Source organism: Balaenoptera borealis (genome assembly GCF_965194805.1).
Source record: "Balaenoptera borealis genome assembly, chromosome: 11".
Classification (NCBI taxonomy): Eukaryota; Metazoa; Chordata; class Mammalia; order Artiodactyla; family Balaenopteridae; genus Balaenoptera; species Balaenoptera borealis.
Window position 1 is genome coordinate 51691023 of NC_138868.1, and position 18732 is coordinate 51709754.

At 52.4% G+C, this 18732-nt stretch overlaps 1 protein-coding gene across 3 annotated transcripts in view; it reads right to left on the reverse strand.

The window, feature by feature from the left end:
* Positions 1 to 18732, reverse strand: part of ARAP1 (ArfGAP with RhoGAP domain, ankyrin repeat and PH domain 1) — a 62970-nt gene that overhangs the window by 41537 nt on the left and 2701 nt on the right. For 2 of the 3 annotated variants that reach the window (XM_082342946.1, XM_082342944.1), the window contains one exon: positions 3566 to 3650. The exons of the other annotated variant lie outside the window; for it this stretch is intronic. The gene's annotated coding sequence lies outside the window, so the exon portion shown is untranslated. Of the gene's footprint in view, positions 1 to 3565; positions 3651 to 18732 lie in introns of those variants that run through there. 3 annotated transcript variants of the gene reach the window in all.

Genomic DNA, 18732 nt, shown 5'->3' on the forward strand with positions numbered 1-18732 from the left:
TAATATGAGTTTTGAGTTGGAAAACCTGAGAAGCTCAGTTGAGAAACTATTACAAACAATAAAAGAATTTAGTAAGATAGCTGGGTTCAAAATTAATATAATAGAATCGATATTTATAAGCAATAACCAGGTAGAAACCAGGATGAAAGACCTCATTTATAATAGCATCACAACATAAAAACCACCAAGAATAAACTTAATAAGAAATGTGCAGGATCGGGCTTCCCTGGTGGTGCAGTGGTTAAGAATCTGCCTGCCAATGCAGGGGACGTGGGTTCGAGCCCTGGGAAGATCCCACATGCCGCAGAGCAACTAGGCCCGTGCACCACAACTACTGAGCCTGCGCTCTAGAGCCCGTGAGCCACAACTGCTGAGCCCATGTGCCACAACTACTGAAGCCCGTGCGTCTAGAGCCCGTGCTCCACAAGAAAAGCAAGAGAAGCTCCGCGACGAGAAGCCTGCGCACCACAACAAAGAGTAGCCCCCACTCACGGCAACTAGAGAAAGCCCCCACTCACGGCAACTAGAGAAAGCCCCCACACAGCAACAAAGACCCAATGCAGCCAAAAATAAATAAAAAAATAAAATTAAAAGGATTTATAGTGAGAAAAATGTGGAATGTTATTAAGGGGCAAAAAGAAGAGCTGGACAGATAGAAAGACATAATATTCTCCTGGATAGAGAACATCATAAAGATATTAATTCTCAGTTAATTTATAAATATGCACTATCCTGCTAAGCACACACAAAGAATTGGGGGGGGGGGCGGTGGCTAGACAAGTTTATTTGAAAGTTCATGTGGAAAAACAAACAAGCAGGAAGAGCCAGGAAAATTCTGGAAGTGAGGGAGTGGGGCAAAGGAAGGGTAAAGAGTGAAAATCAGCCTCACCACATATTAAAACATAAAACCATGGCAATTAAAACAGTACAGGTTACCAGCACTTGAACAGACAGATCAATTAAACAGAACAGAAAGTTCAAAAATAGACCCAAATAAATCTAACGATTTAGTATACAACAAAAGTAACATCTCAAACTAGTGGGGAAGAGATGGATTATTAAATTGTCGGGACAGCTGTGGAGCAAGCTACAAAGCTGGACCTCTACACCTTACAACAGGATAAATTACAGACAAATCAAAGATTTCATTATAATAAATAAAACCATGAAAGAACTTAAAAAACCCTTGTCTCAGAGAGGCAAAAGCCTTCTGGAAATGATACAAATCCAGAAGGATAAAGAAAAGAGTGAAATATACAATTATATATATCAACTATATACAAATCAAACATTCCTGCATGATTAAAAAAAAAAAAAGGCATAAGCAAGGCCAAAAGATAAATGACAAACTAGGGGCTGTCACTCATACCCCAAACATAGATTAATTTTCCTAAAAAGTGAAAAGCACCTAGAAATAAGACACAGACCAGTAACCTAACAGAAAAATAGGCAAAGAATATGAACAGAGAAATTCACAGAAAGAAAAGTATAAATGGTTCTTAAACACAGGAAAAGGAACTTAACCTCCCCACACTAAGTGGTGACAGGGTGAGGCATTCCCCTCCCTGGCCGGGCCAGTGCCTCTGGGAAGGGCAATGCCACCATAGATTTGAAACCCCGATGCTTCTGTGCCCTTTGATCCAGCCACCCATGGGCACTTACCCTGCAGTCTTCCTGATGCATGTCCAAAGTGACGTGCATAGGTTATTGGTTACAGCATTGTGTATAACAACAAAAGGTTGGAAGTAACCAAAATACCCATAAATCGGGGAATGGTTAACTAAACTATAGTGTAGTCATTCGGGAGAACACTGAGCCATAGAAAATGAGGAAACGTTTTACGTATTAGTGTGAGATGACCTCCAAGATGTGTTGCTAAATGACTAAAGAAAAATGAGGAAACTCTGTAAAAAAAGGAGGAAACTCCTTACATGTTGATGAGGGATGACCTCCAGTATGTATTAAGTGACCAAAGAAAAAGGTTCAAAACAGTATAGAGAACATTCTGCCTTTCACATGGGAAAAAAAAAAGGGGGTGGGGGGAGAGGATAGATCAGTATGTGTCTACCACTAAATGCATAAGATATCTCTGAAAAGATACATAGGAGACAGGTGACGCTGGTTGCCTGTAAGGAGGAAAACTGAGGGTTGAGGGCGACAGGAGCAAGCAGAAGCAGAGCCAGACTTCACAGGGCCTGAAGTTTACCCAATTTGGATGCCCTCTTTCAGAAAAAGAATACAAGAGTATCTTATCATGTTCCAATATATACAAATATCAAATCATTATGTTGTACACCTGAAACTAATATAATGTTATTTGTGAATTACATCTCAATTAAAAAAATTTTTTTTTAATTAAAAAAAAAAAAAGAACATCTTACTTTTGTAAGAATTTACAAAAACACATGACCACATGCACACACTGCCCGGGCCCTCCCTGGGCCCCATCAGCTTCCCTGGAAACCCACCTTCAGGTGGAGGGAAACTTTTCACTCTACATCTTTTTTCTATCATCCAAATATTTAACTATGTGCATTTTTCTAAAAGTCTCCTGAGGGACTTCCCTGGTGGTCCAATGGTTAAGAATCCGCCTTTCAATGCAGGGGACGTGGGTTCGATCCCTGGTCAGGGAACTAAAATCCCACATGCCACGGGGCAACTCTAGAGCCCGCATACCACAACTAGAGAGCCCACGTGCTGCAACTACTGAGCCCATGCGTAAAACTAGAGAGAAGCCCGCACGACGCAACAAAGAGCCTGTGTGCCGCAACTAAGACCCGCCACAGCCAAATAAATAGATATATTTTTTTTTAAAATAAAAAATAAAAGGCTCCTGAGGGTCCCAAAGGAAGACACGAATGAACAGAAATACATTTGATGTTCTTAAATAAGCTGGCTCTCAACATTATAATGACATCAGTTCTTCCAGGGTTAAGCTAAAGCTAACACAATCCCAACTAAAATTACCCACAGGCAGATTCTAAAGTTCATATTCAATGATATAAAGATTTATTGTTGGGTGGGAAAGCAAGGTGCAGAACACTGTTTTATTATGTAAAAATCTGGGTTAAAGAAAAAGAAAACATATACATATACACATATGCACACATTATACACAGAATACTCCGATGGGTATACAAGAAACTGCCTTTGGGGAGGAGACCCGCACCTGGCAGGACAAGAGAGGGAGGGTTACCTTTCACTGTATCCTCTGTATCTTTTTAATTTTATACCATTTTCCAACAAATTACAATTTAAAAGATAACACGATCATCTGGGAGTAAGAAAGAGACCATAACTCACCAGGCATGGAAGGAAATCAAGTAAGCAGGTACACACCCCACCTGACCCACTGGTCCCTCCCTGCCTGGCCCCATCCCTTCAAAGCCCGCTCGGGAGGCTCTTCACAAGGTCTCTGGCCTCACCCTCTCTCTGCCTCTCAATCTCAGTTTTCAAAATGGAAAACGGGACCTTAGGTCTCACCTTCATGAAGCCTCCTCCACCTCAATGTTGGGACTTAGCCTGCCACACTCAGCCCAGCGCCCCCCATCCCTCCCTGACTCACCACCAGCTGGGCTGCCCAGAATGCCGGGGTCCCCCGGAGGCGGCAGCTACTCTGAACGGCTCCTCATCTTGGCCTGAGGTGGAAGCTGCAAGGACAGGGGTGAATGAGAAAGCCTATGAGGCAAGGCCACATTGGGCAGCTGGATGCCAGGAGGAAGAAGAGGAAGGAGGAAGGGGGAGGGGGCGAGGGACGGGGAAAAGGAAAGAGATGTAAGAAAGCGAGAGACAGAGAAGAGGGTAGAGAAAGAGAAGGAAGAGAGGGAAGGGTTCAGGGAGCCTAATGGAAACCAGGCTATGGTTAAAGGGAGGAAGCCTTCCAGCGGGGGTGAGGAGGGGGTGAGGAGGCAGACCGACGACAGGCCTGCCCAGAGGTGGAGGCCACACCAGTGGGAGAGGGGAGTCAGGACACCCCGTTCTCTGGCCCTCCCCCAGGACCAGTGGCTGTAGCAGGGATGTCGGGCCTGGCCAGGAGGCTGGACTGCCCCCAGGGAAGACATGGGGAGGGGGCAGACGCAGCTGCATGACTGAGGCAGGCCCCCACAATGCAGAGCCTGTCAGGAGGAACCTGGGGAGACCCAGGGAGACAGGGCCCTCTCCACTAAGCCTGAGAGCGGGGGGTGGGGTGGGGGGGTGAGGCAAGGGCGTGAGACCCCAGGGTCCCTGCTCCTAAATGTGTATGGGGACCAAAAGAAGGTGTTTCCAGGCAGGAGAAAGAAGTGGCCATCCCTGAGGGCAGGCCACCAACAAGCTCAGATGGCCGGGGCTCTGTTCGGGGGGGTGGGTCGAAGGCCCAGGTCTTGGGCAGAGCCACGTTTCCTGCTACTAGGGCAGGGTCAACCACAAACTGCTGGTCTCTGCAGGATGACTTTAGGGGGTACGGGTGAACATGTAAAATTAACTAGTTAGGTATTTATCTTAAGCAGACTTCACAGTTATTTCTTAGGATGGGGCTAAAATAGGTATGGTTTAAAAGTGAATATTTCAAAAATAAATCTTAAGTAATTAGTACTTCATAAAGAGTTGGCAAAAAATGGCAGTGCTACTCAAATGATGATTTTTTAAAAAGAATTTAATAAGACAATGTAAATAGTCTTTTACTATGTGCCAGGCACCTAAAGCACTTTTTATTAACTTGTTTAAGTCTCATAGCAACCCTATGAGGTACATACCTCACAATTTAAGATGAAGAAACTGAGGCACAGAGAGGTTAAGTAATTTGCCCAAAGTTACACAGCTGAGAAGGGGCAATTTGAATATAGTCTATACCTGCTTTGCCCAATACAGTAACTAGTAGTAGACACATACAACTACTGAAACTCCAAAAGTGGCCACATAATGAAGTGTGCTCTATACAATACACACTGGATTCTGAAGTCTTAGTACAAAGAAATAAGAATGTAAAATATCTCAATAATTTTTTCTATTTATTACATAATGAAATTATAGTATTTTGGATATTTGGATAAAATATACTATTAAAATTAATTTCACCTGTTTCTTTTTAATGTGACTAATAGAAAATTTCAAATTGCACTTGTGGCTCGCATTACATTTCTACTGGACGGTGCAGCTCCAGACTCTTAACCAGTTTGCTCACTGCCTCTCGACAGTGACAAGCTCTAACTGAGCAGCTGCTACAGGTCAGGCAGTATTCTCAAGATTCAACATGGAATGATGGATGATGGCCCAACCAGGCTACTGGAATGATGAGGGCTGGGAAACAGGAAACCACCTCTGTCCCTGAGAAGGGCCCAGCCCCTTCTTGGGCCCCTCTCAAGTTCCTAATCCTACACTAAAGGCTTCAGGCCAAGGTCAGACTCGGGACTCCGCACTGACACCCCTCTAGGACAACCTCATTCAAGGCATTAGAAGCACGAGCCAGACCTCAGACGTGTACCCACCCTCCAGGAATCTCAGGCTGGAGGGTGTCAGATACCACCCAGCCAGCGAAAACAGCCCACATGGCCCTCACCAGGCGGGGGTCAGGGAAGGCTTCCTGGAGGAGGCAGCTGCTTGAAAAAAGAAGTTTGGAGCAGTGCCCTGCTAAGCCATGCTAGAGCCTGAGACAAAGAAAAGAAATCAGCGATACTGAATCTCTCTATTTAAATTTTTGATATTTTGGTTATCTTGGATTTTTTTTCATTAATTTTGATTTTTAAAAAAAATATTGTTTAGGGCTTCCCTGGTGGTGCAGTGGTTAAGAATCTGCCTGCCAAGGCAGGGGACACGGGTTCGAGCCCTGGTCCGGGAAGATCCCACATGCCGCGGAGCAACTAAGCCTGTGCACCACAACTACGGAGCCTGGGCTCTAGAGCCCACAAGCCACAACTACTGAGCTCACACGCCACAGCTACTGAAGCCTGCGCACCTAGAGCCCGTGGTCCGCAACAAGAGAAGCCACCACAATGAGAGCCCCGCGCACCGCAATGAAGAGCAGCCCCCGCTCGCCACAACTATAAGAAAGCCTGTGCACAGTAACAAAGACCCAGCGCAGCCAAAAAAAAAAAAAAATTTTTTTTTAAATGTTTCTTAAAATTATTATTTACCTTGATTACTGAGCTTTTTGGTCACCCCCTTCCTCATATTTTGCACTCATTTATTTTGTCTCACTTGCTCCACCCTAATCCTGGCCGAGTTTGGAGGTTTAAGTCCTTCGGCTGCTAAGACACATCACTGAATCTCCACCCACAAGGAAGCAGGGACCAGCAGAGGAGAGTGTCAGCAATGGCCACAAGTTGGGGGGTTCCCCTCCCCCCCAACCCCAAGGGCCCAGCTCAGGCTTCACCATCACACCAGCCCACCCTGTCCCTGCTTCTACCCTGTCTCCCTCCAGCCCCTCTCCACTGGGCCAACCACCGTCCCATGCCTGCTCAAAGCCCCTTCCATGGTTCCCAGTGTCCTCAAGTCCAGCTCCTCTGACCATCCTTTGACTGGCTCCAGCCCTGCCGTTTACAGATGAAGAAACAAACACCCACAGGGAGGAAGTGACTTGCCCAAGTTGTCAGGACATGCCCCAAGCCCCGGCCGGGCTCAGCTGGCCCACCACTCCCTCCATTTCACTTTTTGCACCAGGCACCAGCTTGACATGTGGAAGCCCCCAAAACTGTCTGTTGTCAATGAGTAAATGAACCACATCCTCCCACCTTCAGGTGCTGATTCCAGGCTGCCTCCTCCAGAAAGTCCTCCCTGACCGCCCCTTTGGGCTCCTAAGCCTCAGAGGCTGAGTCATGCAGCTCAGTGCTGCTCCTGCTCTGTTCCTGGTTGTCCCATTTGTGGGGGGTCCATCTCCACGCAACCCCCAACCTGGCCTGGGGTATCCTGAGAGCCTGTACCCCTTCTTGTCTCCCCTGCCCTCACAGTAGAGCCCAGGACCTGGCTGTGCTCACAAGGGCACTCAGTCCAGGGGTAAGGGTTCTCTGGAATCTCCCTAATCCTTGCCAACCAGTCCTTCTGCAGGTCTGGCCTGAGTCCCTCTTGCTGGAGCCAAAACTTTCATCCTTCTGTGCTTTAACTACCTTTCCAACACCCAAGGGCAGAGTTTAAATCTCATCGCCCCTTCTCTGTCCCAGCGCAGCATCTCTCTCGCACCATCCCTGCCCACTACTGACTAGGGACACCAGTACTGCCAGTCCAGCAGAAAGGCAGCCCTGAGCTTTAGCTAAGGACAAGCACACTCTCACTTCTTTGGTTTCCTAAATATCCACTGCATGCCCAGCCTCTGCCGGATTTCCACGTTCACCTGAATCATCCCCGGTACAGTCCCAAGGTCTGGGATTTTTATCCCATTTCATGGAGGCTGTGTGAAGTGGAAACTTGCCCAGGTCACTTGCTAGAGCCAACAGGGCCTTCAGAGGATGTGACTGTCTGTCTGGCAGAGGCAGTGAGGCTTCCGGAGGGCACTCCTGAGCTGGGCCTTGGAGCATAAGTAGGAGGTTGCACTTCTAGGCAAAGGGAACTGAGTGTGCAGGGCCCGGGGATGGAGAAAAGGAGCTGGCAGATCCAGAGATGGGGAGAGTTCAGTGGGGCAGGAACAGAAGATGTGAAAGGACAGTAGTGACACCCAGAGAGGTTTAGGGATCTGCCCTTGGTCGCCCATGTGGGTGTGAGCCTCCTCTGCATTCTTATTTGCATGAATGAGTCAGGCCTGGATCCGGTAGCCTTGATGGTCCTAACTCCTTCCCCACTCAGCTCTGGAGTCCCCTCAGCGAGGACCCTTCCCCAACTGCATCTTCAAAGCCCCCTCTCTGCACAGAGCTGTGCTCTGGATTCAAGGGAAGGCCCAACGGTGGGGGGAGCGGAAGGGGAGGAAGGCAGGCCTGGAGCTTCAGACCTGCGGCCTGTGCTTGTCCACCCCCCGACCCCCTCCTCCCCCTCACAGCACTCCACCCCATCCTAGGCAAGCTGGGCAGGGACCCCAGCGCCCAGACCTCAGGAAAGCCCTCAGAGCTCTCCACACAGGAACTAAGAGCACTACATATCCAGCTAGGCCTGGGTCTACTATGCACACCCCACCCATACCACAAATGCATACCTCACACAGCCTCCAGGTTCACACACCGCCCACCCCGCCGAGCAGCACACGCACAGCCTTCAGTCCCCATACTCACTACCAACAACCGGACTGCATACAACTGCCCAGAGCCCCACGCTGCCCACGCCCCTTGAGCCCAGTCCCCCCAGCCCAATCACCAGGTCATACCTGGGGGCAGGGCCACCCTCGTTTGCTGCCCTCCTGGCTGTTCTCAGGGCTCTGTTAACACAGGCAAGAGGACTTGGAGACACTTCCCTCAGATATGAGGAACTAGGTGGGGGCTGGGTGCCTGACCCAGAGGGCACAGAAGTGGCCCCCGCCCCTCCGCAGAAGCCAGCTCCCTCCAGCCCTGCCAGGCAAGGCAGCAGGTGCAGCCCTCAGGCAGGCAGCCGACTATAACCCACGGACCGAGAAGCCTATTTTCTGTCTCTCAGGGACTGGTGGCCACGGCATACGGGTGCCAAGGAGGCACACTGGGGTCTCCTGCCCTAACCCCGGCCCCGGACCTCCGCCCCGTCACTTGCCCAGGCACCAGATTTCTGCCCCATCCCATCTGTGATGTGGCCTGACAGGAGTGGTGAGGGCTGACAAGGAACAGCCCTCAGGGCAGAGGACTGACTGAGTCCAGGCCCCAGGGCTTGCCTCAGTCATCTGGTAGGGAACTGGGGGCCACTGGCTCCAGGCCAGAACCCCATCCCCCCAGGACGCCAGGCAAGAGCAGGTTCCAGTCCTGGCTCCATCACTTCTTGCCTGAAGCCCTGGGCAAGTCATGTCACATTCTGAGCCTCAGTTTCCCCCTCTACAGAACAGAGCTGTCACCCAGATGACCGTGACACATGACCATGTGTGTACTAGAGGCCACACTCATTCGGCATCTGCTCACTCCTCTGCTGCTAAGACAGACACTTCCTGTTCCGAGCCCCAAGGCCTTGGCCGGGCCCGTCCAGAGGGGCCCTTGGTGCTGGCCCTGTAGCCAGGCTCTAGTCTGGATGCCTTCAGCACCCTGGAATTCTCAGTTCCCCAGATACCAGTGACCCCCACACCCTGCCTCCAGCCACATCCCCCAGCAAGGCTCCAGGCTGGATACACCACGGCCTCCTGGACCTCTTCCTGGGGGGCCACAGGCACTGCACATGCCCCGCCCCACAGTGGACTCACCCACTTCCCTCTCCTGGGGAAAGCAGGGCTGCCTCCAACCTAGGTGGGACCATTCAGCAAATTAGAAAAAAATGCCTCTTGCTTCAGGAGCCCCATAGCAGGGCATGCAGCTCAGCAAAGAGGACAGGCTGTTTCAGTCTTCCTCTCCCGGCTCTCCCTGCCCCCAGCCAGGTACCCTTGGGCAGTGCGCAACACGCACATCTGCACCCAGTGGAGTAGGTGAGAGGTAGGATATTGTAACAACCTCCTTAGGGCAGCCCCCTCAGCATCGCCCTAATAAAATGTACAACTAGTTTTTATTAATGATCAATGGACATTTAAGACTAAAGGACAGTAGACAGCCCTGACCTAAATTTCAGGCCTACCCCTAATTCCCACCCCAAATCTTGAAAGACTAATCACTTTCTACAACCTCCATGTCTGTACTGTTTAAAGTTTTTACAGTTGCATATCACTTTCATAATTAGAATGAAAAATGATAAAAGCATTTTAAGTCTATCAGAAATGAGTTTGTCCCAGTTTCTTCCCCAAAACCATCCTTATAAAGTAGCTTTATGATTTTCAATATAACATGCACAGAATACCAAGAGAACTATCGTAAATGAAACTGATTTCCTGGGCCATCTGGACTGGAGGATGAGAAACTGAGCCCCAAAGCTCACCCCCTCCCTCACTGTCTTATCCTCCCGAAGGTCTAAGACACTGTTTATCAAATGACACCCCCTCCTCCCCACCAACCACAGATCCGGAGGCCAGACTGAAGCCCACAGACTTTCAAATGAGAAATGGACTGAGGGTCACTATGAACATGAGATGCCAGGGTCCCTGTGGTTTGTTCTCTAAACAGCATCTGACTCCACCCTAGCCCTGCCCCTCACCCACGTTCCCCCAAACCTCACCGGGGGCCCCCCTCATGCCCAAGCCCCTCTCCACCCTGGAGAGGATGAAGTGTGAATGTCTGAAGTACCTCAACTCACAATAAATGAAGCTGAAAGTTAAAAGGTTTGGTTTTCAGGCCCTGTCAAAAAGTCTGTGACGGATAAACAACAAGGTCCTACTGCATAGCACAAGGAACTATATTCAATATCCTGTGATAAACCATAATGGAGGGACTTCCCTGGTGGTGCAGTGGTTAAGAATCCGCCTGCCAAGGCAGGGGACACGGGTTCGAGCCCTGGTCTGGGAAGATCCCACATGCCGTGGAGCAACTAAGCCCGTGCGCCACAACTACTGAGCCTGCGCTCTAGAGCCCGCGAGCCACAACTACTGAGCCCGTGTGTCACAAGTACTGAAACCCACGCGCCTAGAGCCCGTGCTCCACAAGAGAAGCCACTGCAATGAAGAGTAGCCCCCGCTCGCCGCAACTAGAGAAAGCCCGCGTGCAGCAATGAAGACCCAATGCAGCCATAAATAAATAAATAAATAAGCATTTCTAAAAAATAAATAAAATGGTTACAATGGTCAATTTTATAGAAAAAAAACCCATAATGGAAAAGAATATGAAAAAGAATATATATGCATAACTGAATCACTTTGCTGTACAGCAGAAATTAACACAACATTGTAAATCAACTATAATTCAATTAAAAAAAAAAAAAGTCCAAGACACACTGACCTCCTTGGTCCTACCAGTATCCCCACCTCCAAACGGATCACTCTGGACCACGCCCTCCCCTTCCTCTAACTGCCTCCTCATCACCTCGCTTTTGACTCATCCCTCCTCGCCATCCCCACTGCCCCTCCCCAGCCTGCCTGACCCCTGGGTCCTCCTCCCTGCCCTTCTGTCCCCCACACCTTCAACCAGAGCACCCTCTACCTGCTCCTCTAGCCATCCCCCCCAACAAGACAGAGCTCCTCCAAACCTGAACCCCCCAGCCCAGACCCACATCCACCAGCCCTATGCCCCCAACCCTTCACTCTTCAGGTCCCAGCTCAGGCCCTTCTCACCTGGAAGGGGGGCCCAGCCAGCCGCACAGCACCTGTGGAGACCTGGGGCTCTCTCACCAGGAGAGCACGGTCTCTGGCCTGGCCCCCGGCCCCTCAGTCACAGACACGCCCTCCTGGGCTGGGGACTCCCCAGGCAGGGCAGGGAGCACCTCTCCCACCAAAGGTGCTGGGTGAGGGGGAGGCCTGAGGTACCACAGGGTGACTCCAGGATGATCCTCCTCTGTGATGACTGCCCCCCACGCGGGAGCTGGCATCGGGGGAGCTCTTAACACTGCAAATGAGGCAGAAACAGGAGGAAACAGGGCTAACCACAGGGAGGATGTGAGTGCACAGGGCACACGACGGACTCCCTGGCAGCAGGAGTGGACAGAGCCAGAGTCATGTCAGTCAGAGCCTCACCACACACCAGAGGGGTTGAGGACAGCCCTGGCCTGATGGGGGAGGGCAAGGGAAGGCTGCTTGACTCCATCCTCTCTGAGGCAACTGGGCACCTGATGTGCCTGCCCACCCAGAAGGAGAGACTGGGGTTCCTCTGCACCCAGAACTAGCAGCCCAGGAGAACAGGGACCTGACACTGCCCTCTCCCTAGGCAGCCCCTGCAATGGAAAGCCAGTGATCAGCAGGCCCCTTGCTGCTGGCACCTGAAAAGAGGAAGCTCCTGTGTTGGTGCGTGGAGGTGACCAGATGGGTGGGGCAGGGGCTGGAAAGGAAAGAGGGAGAGAGGGAGACGGGGGACCAGCCCCATAGGCTCTGGCCTCCAGTTTGATGTGGGACCTCAGCCTCCCCAACTCTATAACCAGACAACAGAAAGGAAAGACTCTCCTCTCTCGCTCACAGGGAACATTCTAACCCACTTATCTGACCCTGTCATCCCTGCTTAAAAAGACAAAAGGCCATGGTTATGGAGTGCTTCCCATCTACCAGGCGCTGTGCCAAACCTGCTACATGGATTGTTTCATATAATCCTCATGACAATCTGGAAAGTGGATGGTTTTAGCCCAACTTTACAGATGAGGAAGAAACTGAGTCTCAGAGAGGTTCAGTAACTTGCCCAAGATCACACAGGAGCCCCTCCTTCCACTCCGTCTCCTCAGAGGGGAGAGTGTGGAGACCAGGAGCAGGGAAGTCAGGCAGGAGAGGGGAGGGAGGATGAGTGTGGGCTGAGAAGGGCCTTGAAGGCCACACTAAGACACTTAGCCTTACTGTCCAGACAAGAGGAAGCCATGAAGGGCAGCAGGGTACATGGGGCGGCAGGGAGGCAGGCAGACAGGGGTCCTACTGCTGTGAGACTTGAGAATTCACATAACTTCTCTGAGTCTCAGTTTCATCATCTGTAAAATGGGCTTGTGGGGAATAAATGTATGCCTTCAAAACAGATCCCAGGGACTTCCCTGGTGGCGCAGTGGGTAAGAATCCACCTGCCAATGCAGAAGACAGGGGTTTGATCCCTGGTCCGGGAAGATCCCACATGCCACGGAGCAACTAAGCCCGTGCGCCACAACTACTGAGCCTGCGCTCTAGAGCCTGCGAGCCACAACTACTGAGCCTGAGTGCCACAATTACTGAAGCCTGCGCACCTACAGCCCATGCTCTGCAACAAAAGAAGCCACTGCAATGAGAAGCCGGTGCACCACGACGAAGAGTAGCCCCCGCTCGCTGCAACTAGAGAAAGCCCACGCGCAGCAACAAAGACCCAACGCAGCCAAAAATAAATAAATAAATAAGTAAATTTAAAAAAAAAACAAAAAAAAAACAGATCCCAACCTACCAGTTCTCACCCTCCAGTGACTTCCAACCTCCCTCAGAGTAAAGCCAAAGCCAGGACAAGGCCCGCCAGGCCTGCATGGTCTGTCCCTGCCTTGCTGTTATTCCAACCCACTCTGAGTGCTCCTGCCTCAGGGCTGGGCCCTGGAGCTCCCTCTGCCTGAAATGCTCTTCCAGACACCTGCATGACTCACTCCCATACTTTTTCCAGCGCCTTCTCAAATGCATGGCACGGCCTTCCTTCCTGACCACTCTGCCTAAAGAAGTGTCCCCCATCCGTCCCTCTCTCCTGACCCCATGTCATTTTTCGACACCCCCCTTATTTCTAGCGGACACTGTATTATATGTTTATCTGTTCATTGTCAGTCTCCTCAACCAGAGGACGGGGCACTGTCTCATTCATGGCTCTATCCCCAGTGGCTAGAAGTGTCTGGCCACTGGGGGCATGGATGAAAGGACGTCTACAGAGGCATGGCTCGCCCTGGTCAGGAGCTTGAGACAGGGCCCGTGACACGGGTAGGGTGAGCGACGATTGGGTGAGGCAAGTGCCAAGGTTCAAGGTTCATGTCCAGAGGTCTAGGAGCGAAAGCTTCAACTCTGAGACTCCTTGGCACCCTCCGTGGCTGGGCCTGCCCCTTCTCTCCACCTCTGTGGCTACCCCTGCCACTTCCTGCTGTGCTGGCCTGATAAACACTGCTGGAGGGGGCCCCTCACCCACACAGGGGAAGTCCTGTTCCCCGGAGCAGGTGAGAACCACCCCAGACTTCCAGAAATCTCTGAGACCAATCTCCCCCTCCCTGGCCTGCCTAACCCTTCCACGGCTCCCCATTACCCAGCGGGGCTCAAAGGGCCTCCATCCTCTGGGTCCCGCCACTTACTCCCCCTTTCCAGGTTCATTCCCTCCACTCTCACCGCTGGACACTTGACCTCCAGGACTTTGCTTATCATGTTCCCTCCGCCTGGAACATCTTTCTCTACCTTGTCCTTCACGTTCAAGTGTCACCTGCTCTAGGCAGCAGTTTCTGACTCCCACGGTCACAGCCTGGGTCACACCGGTATGTCACTTCTCTGTCGCTGTGTCACATATACACACACATTCTTTCTCGCCCCAGCCTTGGCTGGATGCTCCCTGAAGGCAGGACCGGGGTCTGATTTCCCTGCATCCCCAGCTACCAGCCCAGGGTTGGCAGACAGTGAATATCTACTGCTTGAATGAAATCTCCCAATTTTACACATGGAAAGCAAGGAGCCCAAGCAAGTGATGACTTGTCCAAGGTCACACTGCAGTCAGTGGCCAAAGCGTGGCTAGAACCTGGCCTCTAGCCCCCCAGGACCAGGTGCCTCCCATTCTGCTCATGCCCACCAGTTACAGCTCCAGCCTCCTGCCTGCCAGACCCCAGCCCCGCCTTCTCCTAGCTCTCCACATGCCCAAGCACCTGCTCCTTAGGCATTTGGGGACCTCCTAATCCAATCCTCCCGCTTCCAGAAGGGGAAAGTGGGCCCCAGAAAGGGACAAGAACCCAACCAGGGCCACACGAGTCAGGACAGGACCCAGGCACCCCAGCCTGAGCACCCCATCCCCTTCCTCTAGCCTATTCCTTGGAAGAACTATGAGGGGGAGGTCCCCTCAGGTGACCTCAGAGACACTGGAGTAACCCCCCCATCTCCAAGTGGCTAGGCCAGCCCTGCATTGAGAAATGTGGGTTTTCAGGTCACAGGCAGTAAAGGCAGAGGAGTGTTTTGGTTCACGTCCTGGAACAGAACCACTAGAACCATTAGATACTCCCTGGATCTCTGGCCTCCCTAGACTTAGCTATCCATCTTTAGAGCTTAGGAGACAGCAAGAGGAACAGCCCCAGTCTGAGGGAAAAGGTAGGACTTTAGCTGAGGCTCTGGCACCCCTTTACCAAGCAAGAGAGACTCCACCCCAAAGCTGTCCTGCTGTCATCTGGCAAAGCTCAGGGAGGCCCTTTCTCCCCATCAGGCTAGGGCCTCTGGAAACACACATTTTAGCTGCAGAACCACACCGCGGCCCGCTTGGGTGAAGGTCCCCACTCAAGTGGGTAAAAGCCTCACCCAGCTCACACATCAAGGGGTGCAGAGCCAGGTACCTCCTACCCCAACCCACTGGGACATGGAATGCTGATCGCACCCAAACAAAGGCAAAAGCACAGGTCCTCCAAGGAGGTGTCTGGGCCTGAGAGCACGCACATGCGCACACAGGAACACGCACAGTGCCCCCCCAGAGGGACGTGCAGCAGAAAGGAGCTCACCCAGCCAGGAAGTCTTCCAAGAGGAGGGCACTTCCCTCGTGGGGAGGGAACAGCCCTCTTCCCCATGAGGCAGCTCCCGCTCCCATGCCCAGGGCCCATTGAGGGCAACTGCTGTGCCCACAGGCCCACATGGGCACCGGAAGGACCTGGGGAGGCACTGTGAATTACTAGAAGGCCCTCAGCCAAGGTCCAGTCTCCCTGCCCCCTGAGAAGGGTCAGGCCCTCCCCTGGGGCTCCTGGGCCCAGGTCTCTGTCCACTACCCCTCAGAGTCCTTGAGCCTGGCTTTGACACTCCAAAGCTGGACCTGGGCCTGCTGAGCCACATTCCATGCCGGCCCTGAGAGGAACTGGTTCACCCAGCAGTACGGCCCAGGCTTTGCTCTGTGACCCAGTCAGCCACCAGCCCTCCCTGGGCCTCCTCTCAATCCCATCCTGGCATCCAGGACAGCCCCACCCCCAACGAATGAAGAGGAGGCCTGGCCCCTGTCTGTCTCCTCCCCACCTCCATTAAGTTGGCTATCTCTTCTGCTACTACCTAGTCCATTCCAGAACCTGGTTCTCAGATTTCTTGAAAGGTGTGTGTCAACTGGGTGTCTGCTGGGAGTGGTGGGTAGGTGCAAAGGGCATGAAGAGCCTCCCCCCGCACCACCACCAAGCAGCCCCAAGAAACTCTCCAGGCCTTGTCTGTCTGGCACCAGCTGGCCAAGGTGTGGCACAGGGCTCAGCCTCAACTCAGGATCCACGCAGCCCAATTGGAAGCTTTGCAGGTTCTTGGCACCCAGAATTTTGGAAATTTGGAAGCTGGGGATCTTTGGCACATAAAACCCTAGAATCCTTGATCCCCAATGCCCACAGTCTCAAGACTCAGAATCCTAAAATCCCAGCTGCCCAATGTGGGGAGAGGGAGTGTGGGAGTGGAGAGGGATGGAAAAGCCCTTCCCCTGCCCCCCCTTACCTGAGCTGTTTGGTTTCTGTCCTGACCTGTCCACACCTGGGGGCTGGGGATGTCCCAGGTGCTGCTGCTTCCTGCTCCCTCCCTGAAGCTCCAGGGAAGCTGAGTCCATGACCAACCCAAGGCCTCTCACTGAACCAGAGGCTGGGGACAGACCATGAGCTCCTGACTCCAGGCCTGATTACAGGCAGAGCCCTGGCCCCAGCATTATGGCGGGAAGGAGGGGAGGGAAGGAGAGAAGGGGATGCCCAGGGGCCGCACAGCGTCCTCTGGGGCGGGAAGGAAGGTGGCAGAGGAGACCCAGGCACCTGTGGGGCAGGGGAGCAATATGCAGCGGTAGCTTAGCCCTGCTACTGTTCCCCCTGTCCTAAGGCCTGACCCACCCCAGCACTGGCCTGGTCAGAAGGAGGGAGGGCGGGGCCAGGGTCCCCCAAAGGCCCTGGGAAGCTGAGATTCCAGGTGTGACCTCCAATTCCCTGCCCTGGGAATGGGGACAGAGGAGTGGCTGTGAGAGGTCCCAATCCTCCTCTCCCTCCCCCTTGCCCTCACGATCTTTTGCTCTCACAACAATGAAAACAATGAGGAGGAGGAAGATTTTGCCACGTTTCTCCCTCCCGGGGGGTGGGGGTGGGGGTGCTCTCTGACCCCTGAATCCTCCTCTGGACCCCACTGGCCATGAGCATCACACTCTTGACCACAGCTGGTCTCTGCTTCTTGGCCTCTTAGCTCTGCAACCATGTTCCCCAGGTTTGTTCGTTCAGTCACCGACACCCAGCTGTACCAAACCCCAGGCACCTTGAGAGGAATCAGGTTCCTGGTTTGGCCAGAGAGAAAGACTTGGACACTGTGACAAAGCAGGTGGGCAGTATCTGAAGGAAGCTCAGGGCTTCAGAGGCCCAGGAGGCCCTGACCAGGCAGGGAGGTAGAGTGCAGGCCTCAGAGCCCCCTGCCTGGGTGCCAGTCCCAGCTCTCCCTTTCCTCAGCTGAAAGACTCTAGGCAAGTCACTTAACTTCTACTGACCTCAGTCTCCTCAGCAGTAAAAAGGAGAACCACTGTACTCAACAAAGTCCAAACTGGACAGGACAGGACAAGAGCAGTGAGCAGGAGCTGCTCATCCTAGGGCTGGGCCCCTGGGGGCTAAGACTTGACAGCAGCCAGTCCAGCCTGCGAGCAGGCATCCCATCCCCACTGCGCGTCACCAGTAATCTCACCTGCCCAGGCAGCCCTCCTGTCCCTGCCTGCCACCCCGACTGGGAGTTCCCAGAGAAGGACAGGGTTTGGATCTTGTCTGCCTGCAGTGTCTCCCAGTGCTCAGGGTTCTCACTGTGAAGCTAGAGAAATTCAGACTCCCAGCTCTTCTATATAATAAATGATCTCAGGAAAATTACTTAACTTCTCGAGGCCTCAGTTTCTTCATCTGTAAAAAGGGAACAGTGCCTACCCCGTAGGACTATTGTTGAGGATTAAATGAAATCAGTACATAAAATGTTTAGCACAAGTGTCTGGCATGTAGTAAGCTTCCAAAAAACAGTAGCTACTGCTACTATTATTACTACTATTAAATAATAATTTTGTTATTGAATTGGTCACTTAACTCCACATCCCCTCCCAGCGACTCTGATTGTCTCAATGGTCTGGGACAGACGTCCTGTTTATGGGACAGAATCTTTTTTCCCTTCTGAACTATGTTCCAAACGATGAGACAGAGAGAAATTCCACAGGAAGGTCATGTAGAAGACCAGCGATGCACTGCCCTCCCTCCCCGCCACCCCAGGCCATCCCTGAACCTGAGGTCACCTGCCTTTTGGGGCTGAGACTGTCTTCTCCAGAACCCTGATTGGAATCTACAGGTCTGGGGGCCTGACAGTGGTGGGGGGGTGGAGGGGGGCTAGGTGGACAAGATGTCCTCTCTGATCAGGGCTGGGGATACTGGTGTTGAGTCCCTGAGCTCCACTGGGACTGTACTTGTAGGGGATCTCTGAGGGCCTCCCCACACCCTCCTGCTGTTCAGACCCTTGGTGCAGAGCCCCTTCCTGAAACATGAAGTGCCCCTCCATGCAGGGCTATGGAGGGGGAAGAGTCCAGCCTGACAGAGACCAGAGGAGGGGGTGACAGGGGCCGCCCAAGGGACTGGACTCTGCTCCTAAGGGAGGGCCGGGTCTGCATGGCTGGGGTCACACTCTGCTCGAGGCTGCCTTGGCCACCACCCAGGGGAAAGCCCCTCACTGAGTGGGACCCTGGACTGAGCTCAAGGAGTGACGTCAGGCTGGGGGAGGGGAAATCAGGCCAAAGGAAGCAAACAAATGCCTGGGTCCTGATTCTGCCTCTACCACTTATTTGCCGTGATGTTGGGCAAGTTACTTAACCTCTCTGTGCCTCAGTTTCCTTATCTGTAGAATGGTGCCTAACTTCTAGGTTTGTTGGGAGGACGAAACTGGTTAACATACGTAGCAGTGCCCACAAAGGTGCTGTGTGCATGCTTGCTGGCGTCATTCTCGCTGATAGTATTACTCAGCTCTCTCCGAGGCTGTTTCTTCCCCTG